The following is a 21,922-nucleotide window of genomic DNA, read 5'->3' on the forward strand; positions in this document are numbered from 1 at the left end:
TGCAAGTAGATGCTGAGCCTCCAGTTGGAGCATGAAAGGTATGGTATTCACTCCCAGGAAGGCCTCCTCTGCCAGCCCTCTGTTTTATTGGCTGACCAGAAGCTTGCTTGTATATTGCCTGAGGGTCATGACTTGTCCTTACTGGAGCAATTATAATTGCTCTGTCTTCCTGCCCTTAGAGTACAGAATAACATCTTAGTGGACTAGGTTCATACCTATGCCTCAGTGGCTAACCAATCAGCATGCTGGGTCTACACTGAAATCCCCCTGAGCATGACTTCCCATGGTTCATCTCTCCAGCTTCTATCTCAAATTAGACTTGGATACAGAACCAGTGAAATGGTGCACATCCCTCGTGGAATGAGACCTGGACCAACATCTGTGCTGGGTAAAAGAAGCAGTAGGACAGGCCAAGGCTGGTAGTCAGCTATTCCATATGGGATGGCTTGGGGTGGCTCACAGCTGAGGCCATGGAGCTGGCTGAATCAGCCCCTCTCTATACTGAGAACCTCAAAGGACCAGCCCAAGTGGACTGGACTCTGACAGGCCTGTGTCAGATTGACTCTAAAGTATGCCTGGAAGGCGTGGAATGAGGCATGGGCTGCAGTTCTCACTGGGGCCCTTTGGGTGTGTGGCTGACATGGGTGGCTTTACCTGCTTGGAAAGTGGACTGGCCATTGTATATGGTGATGGCCATATTGCCTGCTCGAGTTCAGAAAACTCTGTCAGTCTGGCCAACCAAATGGGAAGTATGTAAGCACTGGGTAAAGCATACCCCTTGCTGGTATTACTTATTAGCTATTTTTTTCTCCTCAAGCTGCTTCTACAGTCACTGAAACTGAGATAACTACTTTGGCTATACACACTGCTCATGTGTTAAATGCAACATATGACTCCTTAAGCCTCTTAAATGAGGAAATGTGTCTATTGAGAAATGTAGCCTTACAAAATCATATGGCTTTAGATATGCTCACGGCATCACAGGGTGGGATATGTGCCCTAGCAGGGGCTGAATGCTATGTGTACATTTCAGATGTCTATCACAATGTCAGCCAAACTTTATAGGCATTAGCTTTTGAGACCATGCTATTGAATGCCTGACAGGTGATCCCCTGCAGGAGTGGTGTGCATCCCTAACTACTGAATGGTGGTGGGTTCTTGCTGTTTTGGGCAGCAGCACTTGTGCTCTGGTTGCATGTTATTGTAGTTTGTACTGCTGTTGCAGCATTTGGGTGCAGGGTTCTGCTATCCTGGCCAAGGGATCCTCATGGAAGACAGCCTTGTGTAGATTGTGTGGTGAGGAATCATGAAGGGGTGGATTCAAGGAAAAATGGAGTCAGTCAGTTTCCTCCATCCAGATGTCTCAGCACCTAAGAGAAGTAGTATTCACATAACATAGAGAATGGGCCCACAAGAGCAGAATCAGGCTTTGTTATATAATATCTTGACACCCTGCCGTCTTTGTGCACATTTAGTATATAAGGAGTCGGGACTTCCCACAATGGAACATGTGGCTTATGGCATGTATGGATTGCCCCACCCTCGAATAAGAGCATGTCAGGCATTTCCATGGCTCTGCATATATTCTTCTGTCTGCCCAAATCCCATGTGAACCTGCCCTACCTTGAAAGGCTGCAAGACAATGACAATAAAGAATAATAGTTTATGATGGCCATTCTGATCTGTGTGAAGTGGTATCTCATTGTGGTTTTAATTTGTATCTCTCTGATGGCTAGTGATACTGAACATCTTTACATATGTTTCTGGGTCTTCTGTATGTCCTCCTTGGAGAAGTGTCTGTTCAAGTCCTTTGCCCATTTTTTAATTGAGTTATTTGTCTTCCTGGAGTGGAGTCCTGTGATTTATTTATATATTTTGAAGATCAAACCCTTGTCCAAGGTATCATTGACAAAAATGTTTCCCCATATGGTTGGTTCTCTTTTCATTTTAATGCTGTTTTCTTTAGCCATGCAGAAGCTTTTAATTTTGATGAGATATAATTTATTTATTCTTTCCTTTATGTCCATTGCTTGCAGGAACATATCGGTGAAAATATTGCTGTGTGGGATATTTGAGATTTTCTTGCCTATGTTCTCCTCTAGGACCTTTATGGTATCATGACTTATATTTAAGTTTTTTATCCACCTTGAATTTATTTTTTGTGTATGATGTAAGTTGGTGATTTAGCTTCATTTTTTTTTTTTGCATGTAACTAACTGTCCAGCTCTCCCAGCACCATTTGTTGAAGAGGCTATTTTTGCTCCATTTTATGCTTCTACCCCCCTTTTCAAATATTAATTAACTATAGAGACTTCAGTTTATTTCTGGGCTCTCTGTTCTGTTCCATCAGTCTATGTGTCTGTTCTTACACCAGTACTAGGTTGTTTTGATTACAGTGACCTTGAATGGCCATCATAAACAAGTCAACAAACAACGAATGTTGGAGAGGATATGGAGAAAAGGGAACCCTAGTGCACTGTTAGTGGGAATGCAGACTGGTGCAGACACTGTTGCAAAGAGTACAGAATTTCCTCAGGAAACTAAAAATGGAACTGTCTTTTGACACAGCAATTCCACTGCTGGGATTATACCCTAAGAACCCTGAAACACCAATATAAAATAATGTATGCATCCCAATATTCATAGCAGCACAATTTATAACAGCTATGTGCTAGAAGCAACCTAAGTGCCCACCAGTAAATTAGTGGATCAAAAAACTATGGTACATTTACACAATGGATTACTATGCAGCAGGAAGACAGAAGGGGCTCCTACCCTTTGTGATAGCATGGATGGAAATGGAGAGCATTATGCTAAGTGAAATGAGCCAGGTGGTGAAAGACAAATGACATATGATCTCACTTATAAGTGGAACCTAATCAACAAATCAAACAAGTGAGCAAAATATAACCACAGACATGTAAATAAAGAACGAACTGACAGTAACCAGAGGGGAAATGGGAGGAAATAATGGGGAGGGGTGAGAGGGAAGGGTTTTCAGGAATATGTATAAAGGACACATGGGCAAAGAAAAAGGGGGTAGGACTGAAGGTGGGAGGTGGGGATGGCTGGAGTTGGGGGAAAATAGAGACAACTGTACTTGAACAGCAATAAAATAAAATAATAATAATTTAAACACTAATAGTTATAACTTTGTGGGATTAACGTTATAGTTACTGAATTAATTTATAAAGTTTCTATAAAGCTTTAGTTCTAAGAATCTGATATAGCCTTGAAATTGTGAAAAATTGTATTTCCTGTTAAATTTGTAAATTCTATAGACATTTTGATCTAATTTTGAAAAATATGTTGGAAAATGTATTTATTGCTCTTTCTTGGTAAATAAAATTTTATATTCCATTTTTATAAATATTTTTTACCATGTGAAAGATCACTCTACCCTCAATTTGATCCTATTATCATAAGGTGTAAATTAGTTATGCTCCTGTTAATGCCTTTCTTCTTAACCAAATTTACCTACTAAGCTCTGCTGGGATGTTATTAATGGAATGCTTGAAGACTATAAACACTTAACACTTTACTTTGAGAAGCCTTAATACTTTACTTTGAGAAATTGTTGTAAATGTTGATTCAGACTTCAGACAATGAGAAAGTAGACTTCAAATTGTTTTTAAAAACACTTGACAGAAGAGTCTTCCCTGAAATTAGAGGACATAAAAGTTTTCCTGGGAAGCTAAATAGGCTCCACACTGATTTGCCCAGGTTGTCTGTTAACCAATGACCTCTTCCTAGTTGGGGGAGGAGCCAAGAACAAAGAAGGGAGAAAGAGAACAGCTGGACCAGATAAGAGAGAATTGGAAAACAAACACAAAGAAATTAAAAACAGAATTGGAAACCCTTGAACCAGACTCTCTATTTTTAGGCTAATTTTCATATACTGTGGAAGTCCATTCTGTGCCTAACTAGGGAAAAAAATTCCATCTCTATGCTCAATCTATTTTCTTCCACTCACTGTTACAGAATAGTAGTCATAACAGCTTTTATTCTCTGATCCATCCACAACCTCCCTTCATTTTTTTCATGTTGTGATTTTACAGAGTATCATTATTCTGACAAACCAGTGGCCACCAATATACACAATCATGAATTACCTGCCATCTTCCAGAGCTCTCATATCCTAGATAACTATATTTGAATTCATAATTTGACCTTTCAACAATCACCAATTTGGGAATCAAGGTGCATTTGATTAAACAAATGAAAAGTATAAAAATCAATTTAACAAGTACCAAAATGACAAAGACACAATTCAGATCACACATTTTATAAGACCTTTAAAATTTTCTATGGTATTTCAGACTGAAACAGAAAGTGCTTATAATGGAAAATATACTAGCTAGCACCAGGTATTAGTTTCCAGGTATAATTTCAGTTGGTAGAGAATGGGAATAAAGAGAGGCCACCAATTATAATTCAGTTTTATCAGAGACTAAAAATTCCATGCAAGGTAAAATTATAAGATAAAACTGGAAAAGTTGGATTGTAATAATATAGCATTTCTTAAATTCCAGGTTAAAGGATTCTGCAGAAAATGAGCAAATACAGTAAGGAACATTTTCTCAAGGAACTCCTTGTAATACAGGGATATGTTTCACTGACAATACTACGTAAGGATTCCATTTCAGGTTTCAGAATCTCAAGGTATTCTCATTGCAATTGAGGATTATTATATGGGGATAAACAAGTGATTTGAAGGTAAATATGGAAAGTTGTGTCTGTCAGGAGAGAACATAAAATATAAAGAAATATTGATAAGCCATATAAAATGGCAGCAGAGGGGGAATTCAACAAAAACATACAAAGTTATGGTGCAAATTAAAGATTTAAAATAGAACCCAGAGGTTAGTAATATGCAAAACTGAGAAGTAATAATAATAAAAGTTCTCTTAAGAAGACTGAGTACAGAAAAAAGTAGGAAGGAATATCTTAAGGAAGTTGGGGATAGTAGATTTCCCTGTCTTGACCCCTCTACCATCAATATCTGTGTGTCAGAAATTCAGATAACTGGGAAAATGAGAGAACTCTCAGGTGTCAGGCTTGCCAATCAAAGCAACAAGCCAAAAATGAAAGAGTTAAGCCTTTTGTCACTCACTGAGATGGCACAAGCAGGAGGCTATAGCCAAAGAAAATGCCTGTTCCACTTCCCCTATGGAGAGACATACTGGTGGAGAGTCAAGTGGATCAGCAGAGAAGTGAGGGTCATGTCATTGTTAAAAAATTTCAAATAAGATGTTCTGGCAGGTTTATAGATCCTGAGGTGAAATGAAAGAAGAGCATCGAGTTAGACTTAGGAAAGAAAATTACTGGAGACTGAGTCAGAATGAGAAGAAGTGTCCTCAGGATTTTTCCTCCACCCCTGTGATAAGGACCTTTGACAAATGAGCATACAGACTTCTGTTAAAATCCTCAAATAAAGACACCTGAGAATAAAAACACCTAGGCTAAGAATGCATTATGTGAAGAGAATGACCAGTAGCGGGGCCTCAGTGGCTGCAACTCACTTCAGAGAATGCAATGTTGTGGCTGTGCATTAAGTCTGCTGTGGGAAGGGCAGCTTTCCCTCTGAGGCTGTCAGGCAAAGCCTTGTGTAATAGGTTTTCAACAAAGGGCTGGACTCCTCACCATTTCATGCAATTGGGGAGAAAGAAAAAATTGGTTTCTGGTCAAGATGGAGGCACAGGTAATTGCAGTAAACATATCCTCCCACAACCATGTCAAAATTACAACTGAGGTACAAAACAACTATCATTCAAAACCACATGAAGCTAGAAGAATGTAAGTCCTACAACCAAGAATATTAAAAAGAAGCCACACTGAGTTTGGTAGGAAGGGCAGAGACATGGAATAGACTGGTCCCACACCCATGTGTGGCAGATAAATGTCTGGAGGGATATCTGGGCAACATGGATATCATGCCGAGTGGTCCTGCACAGAACACAGGCAACAGCTGACCTTGGAATGCAACTTCCAGGTAATCCAAAGCCAGCATACCCAGTGTACAGATTCAGACCATGTCAAAGAACCACCCAACTACCTCGACAAGTGACACACTCAAGTGGTGGACTCAGAGGACACCAGGACCCTACTGAAGTAAGTCCTAATCTGTGGGGTGGGTCCCTTCACAGACAATCCTTCATGGTAGTCAGAGCCAGTCCTCCAAACTGATCACCCTGGAGTTAAATTCCTCCCATTGATGTGCCAAACACAACCAAGTCTCAACTACAACAGGAGGGTATACACAATTCATATAGAGGGAACGGGCACACCTGGAGTGCCTAGCTGAGGTGAATGGGGAGGTTCTGCTAATAGACCCTGCAGGACACCTATTAATCATATAAGACCACTCTACCAAGCCTAGGAAACACAGAAGCTCCACCTAATACATAGAAACACAGGGAGGCTGACAAAATGAAGAGGCAAAAAAATGTCCCAATAAAAAACATAACAAAATTCCAGAAATCAATGAAATAAAATGGAGGCAATGTAGTAGGTACAGAGTTTGTTGTAAGAATGCTCAATGAATTTAAGGGAAGAGTAGATGAACTTAGAGAGTGCTTTAACAACATAAAAGAAGGACATGGAAACCATATAAAAGAACCAGTCAAAAATGAAGGGTACACCAAATAAATAAAGAATAATTTACAGGAAATCAACAGTAGAGTAGATGAAGCTGAGCATGAAATCAGTGATTTGGAATATAAAGAAGCAAAAAACACCCAATCAAAACAGCAAAATAATAATAATAATAACAACAAAAATAATAATCTTTGAAAATGAGGATAGTGCAAGGAGCCTCTTGGACAACTTCAAGTACAGCAAAATTTACATCATGGACATGCCAAAAGGAGGAAAAAGAAAAAGATATTGAAAAGCAATTTGAAAAACTAATGACAGAAAACCTCCCTAACCTGGTGAAAAAATAGACTTACCAGTCCTTGCCTGACACAGTGAGTGCCAAACAAAATGAATCCAAAGAGGCCCACACCAATACATATCATTATTAAAATGCAAATGTTTAATGATAATGACAGAATTTTAGGAGCAATAAGAGAAAAGCAGTTAGTTACCTACAGGTGAGTTCCCATAAGACCGTTAGCTGATTCTTCAACAGTAAGTTTGCAGACCAAAAGAGATTAGCAAGAAGTATGCAAAGTGTTACGGACATATAACCAGGATTACTCTATCCAGCAAAAGTATCATTGATAACCAAAGACATATAAAGAGCTTCCCAGACAAGAAAAAGCTAAAGGAGTTCATCACCACCAAGCCAATATTGTAAACAATGTTAAAGGGTCTTTTTTAAGAGGAATAAGAAGAAAAAATGATAACAATATGAACAATAAAATGGCACAAAATACATATCTACTAACAATTAAATCTAAAACATACACACACAAATAGATGAACAAGCCAAAGAGATAGAGACTCATAGGTGCAGAGAACACTTTGGTAGTTGCCAGTGTTGGGAGGGTTGAGGGGATGGGTGAAAAAAGTGAAAGGATTTAGAAGTACAATTTGGTGGTTACAGAATAGTCATGGGGATGTAAAGTATAACTTAGGGAATATAGTCAATAATATCATATTATCTATGTATAGTGTCAGATGGGTGTCTCTCTGGCACCCCCATGATGTGAATGTTAGTATGCTTGAATTTGTTCCAGAGGCTCCTTATACTATCCTCATATTTTTGGATTCTTTTTTCTTTTTATTGTTCTGATTGGGTGTTTTCTGCTTCCTTATCTTCCAAATCTCTGACTTGATCTTCTACTTTATCTACTTCACTGTGAATCCCTGCAACACATTCTTTATGTCAGTTAATGTATTCTTTAGTTCTGACTTACTCTTTTTATGTTTTGTATCTGTATTTTTATGTTTTTCATATCTTCGTTGAAGTTCTTACTTAGTTAATCTACTCATTCCTTAAGTTCATTGGGCATTCTTACAGGCACTGTTTTGAACTTTGCCTCTTGTATATTTCATTTATTTTGTTTAGTTCCTTTTCTGGAGTTTTGTTCTATTTTTCTACTTGGGAGATTTTTTTTTGTATTATTATGCTTCCTTGTGCTTGTTTCTTTGTATTAGGTAGAGCTTGTACATCTCCAAGTCTTTGTCGAGTGGTGTTATATCAGAGGTATCCTGTAGGGTCCAGCGGCACAGCCTCCCCTATTACCTGAGCTGGGCATTCCACTTACGCTCCCTTCTGTGTGGACTGTATACACTCTTATTTCAGTTGAGCCTTGATTACTATTGATACCTTATTGGGATTTACTCCCAGGTTTATCTGCTTGGTGTACTGGCTCTGAATACTGTAGAGGATGAAATATGCAGAGGAAAACCCTATGGAGTAGGACTTATTTCAGTGCGGCTCTGGTGCCTGCTGAGTTAGCTCCTTGGATGTGTAGCTTTGTAAAGTGGTTGCGTGGTGCTTTAACATGGTGTGAAGCTGTCCACCAGGTGAGTTGGCTATGGGGCCCCTCAAGATACGCAGGCCAAGAGGAGCCATGACCTGTGTCTTGTCTAGGACCACCTAGAGTGAGTTGCAAAGCCATTTGCAGATGACTATTACTTGTGCTGGGCTTGGAATTGCCCATGAGGGACCAAGGTGCACATCAGGCTTGGCTGCTGCTAGTGCCAGGATTGCAGTCAACAAGAGATATGTGGATGATGCTTGCTTGAAAGATTTTGGGGAAGTCTGAAGCATGAGTCAAGACCTGTCATTTGTATTGATAAGTCACTGTAAAAAGCTTTGCTTGGGCCTGAAAGTTCGGTGGAGTTGGGTCCTAGGGAACCACCAAGGTCAGGAGAACAGTGTTAGCCAGGTTGATGGAGACTCAGATATGGTGACCACACACTGGTTCTGTGGGGCCCAGAAAAGGAACAGTGGCCTCTGTCATCATTTCTGTCTGTGAGAAACCTGCCCTTTCATCCTATGCTGTTGCCTTAACTACTCAGATTCTCTTTGTATATCCTTGATGTACAAGTTCTGGAACTACAAGTAAATGAGTCTGAGTAAGTCTGTATGGAGCTTTTAAAAGGAATGCCTGAGACTGCAGCAACTACCCTCTCAATTAGCCACAATTTGAGCTGGTTTTTACAGCCAGAAGTTGTGAGGACTTCTCTTCATAACATGGAAACCATGGGATGGGGTGCATGATGTGTGGCTGGGACCTGTTACTTCTCAGGGGATATTTCTACATTCAAGATAACTCTCCCAATTTTTATCCCAACCATGTGGGTACAGGACCAGCCTGTGCATGGCTTTGCCTCTCCCTCAATGTTGCTTCTTCTTCAAAGCCTTACTTATAGGACTTCTGTTTCACTAGACTTAAAGTGGTTTTGAATGATGTTTGTTCATTTTCATAATTTTATTTACAAAACTTTAGTTGTAATTTTGATGTGGTTTTGGGAGGACTGGAGTACCACATTCACCTATGCCATCATCCTGACCCTCCTATCAGTCTCCTTTTTAATGAACCTGTTCAACTGCACAACAGGTTAAGTTTCCTTCTTTAATAACACAAGCACACATACACACAAACACACAGACAAAACCATACCACATACCCCTCATACTCTTTCCCCCTGTCTTTTCTTCTTCCCAGTTCTCAGACTACAAGAAATTTAATAGGAATGAGATCTTAGTAAGGCCACTTAAGAGGGAGACATAGACCATTTGTAAGGTTCTATCCAGTCTTATTTTTCTTCTTGGTAAATGCTTTATTAAAACAAAAAATATAAGGATCTAATTAACTGATCAGATTCCCTATTTAAAACTAATAGTGCCACCATTAATTATTTGTATATAACATCAGAGTAGCTTAAACTATAATAGTAGCTTAAACATATTTATCTTCTTGAATGAAAATTTGGTTTATATTTTGAATGGGTTGAAAGAGAGAGATTATTTGAAGCATATATTGATTAAGAGGCTACATCAATAATACAGTAATATGTAAAGTAGATTTAATATGAGGTTGCTTCAGTTGAAAGGAAAAACACAATACACATGAAAAAATTATACTAAGGTCATTCAATACAATTTGACATCAACAAGTTATGAAGGAACAAAGAATAGACAATGCTTTCATATGAGAAAGGAACGTTGTACCAAATAACTAGGAGCAATTATGCTTTCAGCAGAAACAGAGGAACAAAAGGGAGTGTTTGCTTAGAGAAAGAATTATTTGTAAATTGTGTATGTTAGATTGTTGTACTTTCAAAATATTAATGTGGTATCTAGTATGTTAAATGTTTGGAAAATTCAGCTGATCATAAAGCCAGGACAACAGAAATGAACTATATAAACATTACAGTTAAAGATATAATAGCAGTTTAAATTAAAGGAACATGAACAAAATAAAATAAAAATTTATGGGTTATAAAATTCAAATGAGTAAAACAATCTTCATTTTCCCAATTTAATATTTAGATTTATTGCAATTCCTATCAAAATTTAGCAAGGCTTTTTTAAAGATATAGACAAGTATATTATAAAATTTATATAATAAGACAAAAAAATCACAGCACTGCCAAAACAATTTTGTAAAAGAAAAATCAATTGGGAGAAATCACTCTTCCCAATCTTTAGGTTACTATATAGCTACAATAATGGAATCTGTGGTGTATTTGTGAAAGAGGAAAACACAGATCAATGGGACAGAGAAATGCATCAAGTCCACGATGAGATATCATTACATAACTATCAAAATGGTTAAAATAAAATTAAAAAATAGTGTTAAATGCTGGTGAAGATGTAGAGAAACTGGATCATATAAAGAAGATTTAACATCAATCTTTTTCAAATTTTTGTAAAAAAATGGAGAAAACACTTCAAAAATCAGTTTATGAAGCCCTCACTACCTTGATACCAAAGTCATTAAAAAACACAATTAGAAAAAAATCTGCAGTCCAGTGTTCCTGAGGAATACAAATGCAAAACTCCTCAACAAAATACTAGCAAATGGAATGTTTTTTTAAATGTTCAACAGAACCTTAAAATGATCATATGACATAACTCAGTAGAATTCATCCCTGGGATACAAAGATGGCTCAATGTTAAAAAAACAAAAACAAAAACGGAATAATGTGATACCACACATTAACAGACCAAAAGAATAAAATCACATGGTCATCTCAATAGACATAGAAAAGACATTAAAAAAATATACCTTTATGATAAGAACACTCAACAAACCAGGAATAGAAGGAAACTAATGTTATACTCAATAGTGAAACTGAAGCTTTTCCTATAACATAATGGCTTGAGTATCTATTGATGAATGAATGAATGAATGAATGAATAAAGAAAATGTGATTTTACATCTCTATATCTATATCTATATCTATATTCTATAATAGAATATTATTTAGCCATAAAGAGAAAGAAATCCTTTCAAATGCTACAGAATGGGTGAACCTTGAGGACATTATGCTAAGTGAAATAGGCCAGTTATATGATAAATTGCACCTGTATGAGGTATCTAAAATAGTCAAACTCATAGGAGTAGAAAGTAGAACAATGCTTACCAGGGGCTAGGGGAGGGGGAAATGGAACATTGCTAGTCAGTGGATATTCAGATCCAGTAATTCAAGCTGAAAAACTGCTGGAGATTTGCTATAAAACTTGTACCAATAGGTAACAATACTGAAGAATAACACATTTAATAGAGTAAATATCATTTTATATGTTTTCTCTACAATAAAAAGAAAATCAAAATGCATAGATACAGAAAAGTAAAATAGACACAAAAGACATTCATTTACTACAAACCAGATTAACCAAATATTAAGTGATTTTTTATTTTGATGATTTTTTAAAAAGACATTGTTATTGTTATTGTACTTATTGTATTTACAAAGGTACTGTGGCCTTATGAGAGGTAACTGTGATAATTTCTAAAAAGCAGTTATACCTATCCTTACATTCCAGAAACTGTCGAAATTAGAAAGCATAACTGTATAGCATAATTTCTTACCTTTATCCTGGCCTAAGGAAAATAGCCACCTCAAAGTTTTACAATGATTTTTTTGGTTCTCCAAAATCCTCTTGTCTTCTAGATGGAACCCCATACTCCTCACTGTTGAAGTTCAGTTGAGTGATTGTGACTGAGCAAAAATTTACTAGTAAGCCATTTTTCCTCTACCAAGAAGTTTACCTTGGGTTCATAAATATGTAAGTAATCCAGGATAAAATTTTTATCTTGAAAGACACTTTCTTGGGGCTACTACTGATACTATCTCCTGTATTAGTTAAAGTTCTATCACAAAACAAATCTAAGAAAGATGGATTAAGATTGATTATTGAGGAGACTATATAAATAATTGTGAGCCACATAATGTATTTTGGATTTTTTATTTGATTATATGACAAGGCTCATGATATCCACTCATTCCACTTTTCTGTGATGCTAAAACTAGTGATTTTAGGTGTTTCAGACTGATTCATCTATTATAATATTTGCTTTAAACCACCACATTGTTCATTTGTTATAAGTTCCACTTCAAACATTCAACTAATGGTTTTAGTAGCCATAGATGATAAACGTGGCCTCATTATTTCCTGAAGAGTGGCAAAATAATGATTCTGTAGTTCTATTATTCTGCATTTAATAGCTATGCTAAATTGGTAATAACCCGAAGAAGAAATTTTCCATACCAACTACTTGGGTGCATCAAATATGATCAGTGAAGGAAGAGATAACAAATCCTTGATTCTCTCTTTTAATTCATCATTTTTTCTTTTTCAATATATTTCTTTCTATTTTATTTTTTATTGTTGTTCAAGTACAGTTGTCTCAGTTTTCCGCCACCCACCAATCCCCCCACCCCATCCACCCTGCTCCCTATCCTTTATTCTACTGCCCTTTGGTTTTATCTATGTGTGCTTTATACATGTCCCTTGACAACCCTTCCTCCTTTTTCCTCCATTATCCCTTCCCACCTTCCCTCTGGTTACTGTCAGTTTGTTCTTAATTTCACTTTCCCTGGTTATATTTTGCTTCCTGTTTGCTTTGTTGATTAGGTTCCACTTATTAATTCATCAATTTTTAAAATACTAAGTTGTTGCTTCAACAATTAACAATAGAGAGTGACATTATAAACTTATTGATCTTTTATATATTGTACTTCAATTCATTATTTTCATTGATTCTCTGTGTAGAAAACCTTAAACTCTATAAAATCTATAAGAAATAATAAACATATACAGAAAAGTTGTAGGATAAAACATATCATTATACAGAAACCACTATGTTCTTATATATAAAACAGAAATATTAGAAAAAAATAAAAACAAAGACTTCCTTTTGCAGTTGTATAAAAAAAAAGACCTACGAATGAACTTAACAAAGAATGTGAAGGATCTATACACTAAAAACTATAAAATATTATTAAAAGAAATTAAGAAGACACAAAGAAACAAAAAGATATCCCATGTTCATGTATTAGAATGAACCATAGTTAAAATGGCCATATTACCCCAAATTTTCTATTTTTTAAAAAATAGAACAAAAATCAACAAACTTGTATGGAGCCAAAAAAGACAGTGCATAGTCAAAAAAATCCTGAGGGGGAAAAAAGGCAGAGGTAAAACACTGACTGACTTAAAATTACACTACAAAGCAGCAATAATCAAAACAACACAGTAATGGCAAATAAACAGTTACACAAGTCAAGGAACAGAACTGAGAGCCCAGAAATAAACATCTGTCTATCTATCTATCTGTCTATAGATATGTACAAGGTCTGTTCAGAATGTTTCCAGCCATGTAATATGAAAAATAGAGACATTTAGTGAAAAATACAAGAAATGTTGTACAAAGAACAATGATGCTCCAATCCCCTTCAACGTAGGCACCTTGGGACCTCACACAGTTCTCCCAATCATCATCAGCTGCCCTGTCATATTTTCCTGAGTCTTATCAACAGTCTGAAATCGTTTCCCTTTCAAAGGTTATTCTAGTTTTGGGAAAAGCCAGAAGTCATACAGCATCAAATCTGGGCTGTAGTGGGGTTGAGTCACTTGGGTGATTTGATGCTTCACCAAAACACTCTGCATGAGAGTTGATGTGTGAGTGGGTGCCTTGTCGTGATGAAGCTGCCCATCACCAGCTGCCCATAGTTGTGGCCTTCTGAAGCATCCAAATAGTTTCCACAGAGCAATGTTCAAGCTTAATGCAAAATTTGATGCAGATTCATTGCTCTACTCTCTCAGTTATTTTTAATGTGACAGCCACACAGTACACATGCTCACTCAACCCTGTCTACTACCCACCTTTGACTACTACAGTGAAGTAGACATTGTTCACACATGTGAATTCTAGTCCTCTCTCCTTGACTGCCAGGTTACATAGATGTCGCACAAATCCTTCTCATTATGTTAACAATGGCTGAACTTTTCCAGGCTGACCCTTGTATACTTATACTTGTATCTATATCTCATATACATATGTGTATATAATATATATGTGTGTAATTATGTATAAATAAACACACACACACACATATATATACACACACAAATAATTTTTGGTAATGAGACCAAAAAAAAGTATACAGTGGAGAAAGAAAACCCTCTTCAATAAATAATGCTGGGAAAAATGGAAAGCCACATGCAAAAGAATACAAACTAGACTGCTGTTTGCCCTCATATACAAAACTTAACCCCAAATGGATCAAAGACCTGAAACGGTAAATTTCATAGAAGAAAACATAGGTACTAAACTTATGGACCTTGGTCTTAGAAAAGATTTTATGGTAAGAGAATTAGCCCTGGCAGTGTGGCTAGGCTGGCTAGAGTATCATCTGGTAACTGAAAAGCTGCAGATTTTTTCCTGGTCAGGAAACATACTAGGTTGTATGTTTGATCCCTGGTCCAGGCATGTACAATCCCTGGTCCAGGTACCAGGTGAGAATGGAAGGCATCAATTAACACTTTTCTCTCACATCCATGTCTCTGTCTCTCCCTTCCTCTCTCTCTAAAAGCAATGGGATAATGTGCTTGGGTGATAATGTAAAAATTATAAAAAATTGAAAAACTATCCTCCTGTGAGGAAAATAAAGGCAAGGGAATTAAAAACAGAAACAAATGAGTCATACTACATCAAACTAAAAAGCTGTTTCCCAGCAAACAATATAATCAGCAAAATAAAAAGTAAGCAATTGAATGGGAGAAGATATTTGCAAATAATACCTCTGTAAGTGGTTAATATCCAAATTATTTAAAGAATTCATACAACTCAACAAGAGAAATATAATCCAATTAAAAAGTTAGGCAGAGAACCCAAATGGACACTTCTCTTAAGAAGACATACAAATGGTCAACAGATGTATGAAAAGACGATCAACTACAATAACTCTTAGGGAAATCCAGATCAAAACCATAATGAGATACCACCTTTTTCCTGTTAAAATGGCTATTATCAGCAAGACAAGAAACAACAACTCTTGGAAAGGTTGTGTAGAAAAAGGAACCAAATGTCACCCAATAAATTTTATAAAATTCTAATCTTATGGACTCTACTTTCTACTTAAGTCATTTTAATTACCTAAGCAATTATTTTGTCCTAAATTCAAAAATTTTAAATTGAGAGGTTTAGTTTACATTTCTATCACCATCCTCTATATTTTTTCTCACTCTATTGGCAAACACTTTTAAACTTATTTTTCATTTTTATTTTATTGTTCATAATTAAAATATATTATATATAAACACACACATACTCATACATATAAATATTACACAATTTATTAGACATGATTTCTAATATATATATATATACACACACATTCTGTTGAAGCTTGATCTTTTTTTAACATAAATTCTTCACACACCCATTCCCACACTTAGAAATTTTTATAGTAACTATTCGTAGAGAAGAGCCACTAAAATTACTGGAGACATAACATCAAAAATCTCTGATCTCATTAACTTATATTTATAAAGAAACTAAGCAGAAAATTTTTACACATTATTATTTTTCCACTTTTAATACTTAATTTTAGAAAAAGTTCTAGATTTATAGAAAGAGTGAGAAGACAGTACAAAGAGTACCCATATAACCTGAATCCACATTCTTCCATTATTTACATCTTACTTCAGTGTGATATTTTGGTATAATTAAAAAACAAATGCTGATACATTATTTTAACAAAATTCATACTTTATTCATATTCCCTTAGTTTTTATTTACTGTCATTTTTCTGTTCTAGAATCACATCTATCACATTACACTTATTTATCACTTCCTATTAGGCCCTTCTTCGCTGTAATAATTTCTCATATTTTCCTTGTTTTTATTGACCTTGAGAGTTTTGAAGAGTAAATCTATCTACCAAAAAAAAAAAAAGCTGTTTGCATTAGGAACATGTAATTAAATGCTTCTGATGGCATCTATAAAAAATATAACTTAAAATAATTACTCTTTAGTTTCAATCATCTAATTTATTGTATAATTTATATTGTAAATATAATAATTATTAGATTTTAAGTCATTGAGGACTCCATCTTTTGTACCAGAAATTTTGGAATTCTAGAGTATCTGAATACTTTTAAGTGTGTGTTTTATTTTTTCTCTTTTCTTAAAATATAATTTATTGATTATTCTATTACAGTTGTCCCATTTTCTCCCCTTCACTCCCCGCCACTCTGCACACCTCCTCCCACCCACATTCCCCCCTTTTAGTTCATGTCCATGTGTCATACATATAAGTTCTTTGGCTTCTACATTTCCCATACTATTCTTACCCTCTCCCTGTCTATTTTCTACCTACCATCTATGCTACTTATTCTCTGTACCTTTTCCCCCTCTATCCTCCCACCAATCCCTCCATGTAATCTCCATTTCTGTGGTTCTGTTCCTGTTCTAGTTGTTTGCTTAGTTTGTTTTTGTTTTTGTTCTAGGTGTGGTTGTTAATTACTGTGAGTTTGTTGTCATTTTACTGTACATGTTTTTTATCTTCTTTTTCTTAGATAAGTCCCCTTAACATTTCATATCATAAGGGCTTGGTGATGATGAACTCCTTTAACTTGACCTTATCTGAGTGTGTGTGTTTTAAAATAAAAATATATTTTTGTTCAATATAGATGAGTATAACATAGTAGTTAAACTATATATATATGCACATATATAGTCTTATGTGTATATATATACACATATATGTATATATGTGTGTATATATATCCTGTCCAGAAGGTATCTAGCCATGTAATATATGTAATATTACAAATAGAGATATTTATTGAAGAAGATACAAGAAACATTGTACACAGGTAATGATATTACAGTCCCCTTAAAAATAACCACCTTTGGGACTTCACATAGTTCTCCCAATCACCATCAGCTGTCCTTCATATTCTCCTTAATCACAACAACAGTCTGAAATCTATTCTCTTTCAAGGTGATTTTAGTTTTGAGAAAAGCCAGAAATCCCAAGGTGTCAAATCTGAGCTGTAGGAGGGCTGAGTCATCTGGGTGATTTGATGTTTCGCCAAAAAACTCTTTCAAGAGGCGATGCATGAGAAGGTGCATCATCATAATGAAGCTGCCAATCACTAGTTGCCCATTGCTGTGACCTTCTGAATCATGTGAAGAATTTCCACAGAGGAATATTGAAACTTAATGAAAAATTTGATACAGATCTGTTGCTCTACTTGCTCAGTTGTTTTGAATGTGACAGCCACACAGTACATATGCTCACTCAAGTACATCTACCTCCGCCCCCACCCCCACTGTCAGCTGTCTAGTACAGTGAAGTCATAATTGTTCACACGTATGCATTCCAGTCCACTCTCCTTGGCTGCCAGGTTATATCAGTATTGTTCAAACTGTTCTCATTATATTAACAATGGCTGGACTTCTTCTGGACAGACCTTGGGTATGTATGTATGTATGTACATATGTGTGTGTGTATATTGCATAAGCTCAGTTAAAAAAGAAAGGATTGTCTGTAATATCTTTTTATATGTTTACAAGGCCACTAGTATCATTTAATCCAGTATCATTAAAACGTCTTCCTATTTTGTAAGATGTATGTAGTGCACATCCATTTACCACTTTAATAATAGACATGTAATGATCGTGATCACCTATTTCAGATAATTCTTTGTAAGTTGTCAAATATTCTGAAAAGTCACAACCTGGAGAAGTGACCTAGTGACTCTTTGGCTTGCCTTGCACTTCACTGATTTAGACACAGGTTTACTAGAAGTTGTAAGTGGCTCCTCTGATGACCATGAGGAACACTTTTCTTACAGCTTTGACTCTCCTTGTGGATTGAAAAATGCTGTGAAATATGGTAGTATGCTGAAGTGAAATTGGCTAATCTGGGGGAGTGTGAGCTAATGACTTACTAAACACTACAGGATAGCAGTAGACTCATATTTTTTTTGGTCTCAATTCTTTACTGCTTCATTTTATCCTCTTTTGGAAAGGTTCTTAATCTTTTCAGCTCAATCAACAAAATAAGAACTATATTTACCTGACATATGATACATGACTTGGTTGTAATAGGCCACTTTTGATGGGAAGAGACAGTAGCCATTTGTTAAATGATACCCTTGGCTCCCGGAAAAGTTAATAAAGTTTCCCCAAAGCACTTAACCTACTTCAAATGAATCATTTGTACACTAGGAAAAGCTGTCTCAATGATTATCAGCAATAGACCTAACACTTTATAAAATAGATAAAGGATGCCAAATTATTTGATTAACTATCAAAAATCTCCACAAGAAAATTTTATGACAGACTGGTCTTAAATTAACTTTAAATAATTGGATTCTGAACAAGGTACAGAATGATTCATGTTTAACAACATTTTTTTCCACAAAGGAACATCTTCATAGTGAATGTTTTTTTATAAGACTTTAAGGCCACAAAGTAACTTTTGTTTCTAAATATTTAAGCTATACTTACTAATTAGTTTTTACTTCTTTCTTCTTTTGTGTAAGTATGTTCTTTAATCCCCATTGTCCCAGGAGAAATCTAAAATGCCAAAATATTTTTCCCCAAAGGCTTATTTTCATCAATAATACCATTAGAGGTAAAACTCACAAATTTAGTAACTTGCTTACTTGTTCTTAGGATGTAATTATATATAAAGAAATTCACACAGACAGAATGCACATAAGACAATACATACAGATGTTTGCCCCTTCCTTCCTTCCTTCCTTCCTTCCCTCCTTCCTTCCTTCTTCTTTCCTTTTTTCCTTCCTTCCATTTACTTATATCTATCTTTACTATATGTGTTATATTGCAGATACGGTATGGCAATGCCTAGTAAATACTAGTGTGTGCTCTTTAAAGTAAATTGTTGATTTTTAGATATCAAGAAGTTGATATCATTTGCAATAAGTCAGATGTGTTTCTTGCTTGGTTATGGAAAGAGAGAGAGTAATGCACTGGAACAAAAAGCTCTGCCATTCAACTAAATCAAACACTGAGGAAAATGTGACTGGTCGGAGCAAGGCTACATTAGAAACTACTTTAAATTCCAGATGATAAATGTGAGAACTGCTTGATATAGTAATTGTTTACATTTCTCAATTTCAATTTCCCTTTTTACTATTAAGGGAAAAAGCAGTTCAAAAACAGAAAAATAATCATTTTGATGCTTTTCAGTTTGTAATTCACACACATATACATGATCTTATTTAACTTCATAACATTCTACAAAGTAGAGAAAGCAGACATTATTATTCCCATTAGCAGATGAGAAAACCATATTTTGGATATTTTAAATTATCTGAAGACACACAAATAGTAAGAATGTGTTAGAATAGTGTGAACAACATCTTTGGCCTCAATTATTATCCTGTTATACATATTGCTGACATTACTGCAAACATATGAGTTTAATGACAAAATATTTTGACTTAAATGTAAAAGTACAATTTTCTTAAGCATTTACAAAAGCATATCAACTATAACTATTTTTTATCAAAAGTAATGTCATATTGCATACCTCATCTCTTCTTCAACAACAAAATATTTAAAGAACAATTTGACTATAAATTAACATAATTATAATTTAGTAATAATATTTCATAATTAATTTTAAAAATCTAAATCACAGACTATAACTACATAGCATTTTCTCCTTTCTAGATATGAAGCAAAGATGTGTGAGCTGGGAAAAAATGCCTCTACTTTTAATACTGTGTTAAAATATGCTTCTTTATTTCTTTATACTACTTAATGCTAGATTACTTTCATAAATATATTTAGAAAATGCTATTGTCTTTTTTACAAGGCACAGAGAAATTATGTATCTTTCCTAAATATCAAAGTTTTTTAATAACCATTACTCATGTTTTAAAATTTACTTTGAATCTTCCTTAAGATACAAGTATAATTCATGTTAGGTAAAAACACATCATAGGTAGCAACAACTAAACACATACACACCCACCTAGACAAAGAAGCACTGTATTTTTTTTGTTTTCTTTTTAACAAACAACTTTTTAGAATATATTTGCATTTCTAAAACATTTCAAAGCTATGAAATACATAAAGTTTCCATGCACTTAAAACACAGTTTCCTTATTATTAATATCTTGCATAAGTAGGCTACATTTGCCACAGTTCATGAATTTATATTGATAAATTGTTATTAACTAGAATATATATTTTCAAATTTCCTTAGTTACCTGTTGCCAATCTTCAATTCTAGTATCCTACCTAGGATACTATTTTACATTTATTCTTTATGTCTACTACTATGATAATTTTGACTCCTCCCTTAGCACACTAACTGTATATTTCTCTTCACAATCAAATATAGAACCACTATACATACCACTGTACATACCACTATATATATTTATTTGCCCAGAAATTATATCACATCTAGCAAAGTGATGTGCCAAATTATTTCAGTAGCTATAAACTTTCATCTTGGCTCTATTTAGTTGTCATTATTTGTTGCTGTAATACTGAGAAATGAATAATGTCTAGCACTATTGTAACATACTTGCTTCACTAGAAGGTAGATCATTTCATTTATGAACAAGTGTGTTCTTGGATGTTGACAAGAGGGAAAATCATAAGTAAAAAATATTTAGCCCTTTTCTGGTTTCTGTGGCAGGAGGAATCATGAGCAGCAAAATCCCTGAGACACCCTCTAACAGGCGGTGCACTATGTCCTGTATGGGAACCAGCACAAGTGTAGAAATTTTTGGAGATGATGGAGTTGCAGGTGAGCTTGAAAAACTATGACCTACAGAAGAACAAACACTTCTCAGGCACTATCAAGCTTAATTCCACTCCCTGCCTCAAGTTGGGCTCTAGGGGGCCAGCAGCTCTATGATGAGGCCAGTGGATATCCCCACATGGACAATGAGGCACTGAAGAAACTCAACAAGAATGAGAAACCAATCAAGAAGCTGACCAAGAAGTATGATGCATTTTGGCTTTAGAGTCTCTGATCAAGCAGGTTCCACAAATCCTGGATCTGGGCCTGAATAAGGCTGGCAAGATCCCTTCCTTGTTGACTGAAAATGAGAACATGGTGGCCAAAATCAATGAAGTGAAACACACAATCAAGTTCCAGACGAAGGAGGTGCTGCTGTGTCTGGCAGCGGCTGGAAGCCGAATGAAAATGACACACCATGAACTTGTGTTTAACATCCACTTAGCTGTCAGTTCCCTGGTGTCATTGTTTTAAAATGAAGGAAAGAACTTCCAGGGTTTGTGCATCAAGCATACCATGGGCAAGCTCCAATGCCTGTACTGAGGCACAGCTTAATAAACCATACTGCTACCATTAAATATAATAATAAAATATTTATTATTCTACATATCAATTGTTATAGGAGCTGCAACATATTTTATAAGCATATTTTTGAAAAGTAATATTTTTTATAAAATTAAAGATTAAATTTTAATTTCTCAGATTATTTTTAAGC

The 21,922-nt window shown here is 35.4% G+C and overlaps 1 pseudogene; it reads left to right on the forward strand.

The window, feature by feature from the left end:
• The first annotated feature begins 640 nt into the window (after positions 1–640).
• LOC114508812 lies at positions 641–21,681 on the forward strand (annotated as a pseudogene).
• The last annotated feature ends 241 nt before the right edge of the window (positions 21,682–21,922 follow it).

The sequence above is a fragment of the Phyllostomus discolor genome, chromosome 11, assembly GCF_004126475.2.
Source record: "Phyllostomus discolor isolate MPI-MPIP mPhyDis1 chromosome 11, mPhyDis1.pri.v3, whole genome shotgun sequence".
NCBI classification, from domain to species: domain Eukaryota; kingdom Metazoa; phylum Chordata; class Mammalia; order Chiroptera; family Phyllostomidae; genus Phyllostomus; species Phyllostomus discolor.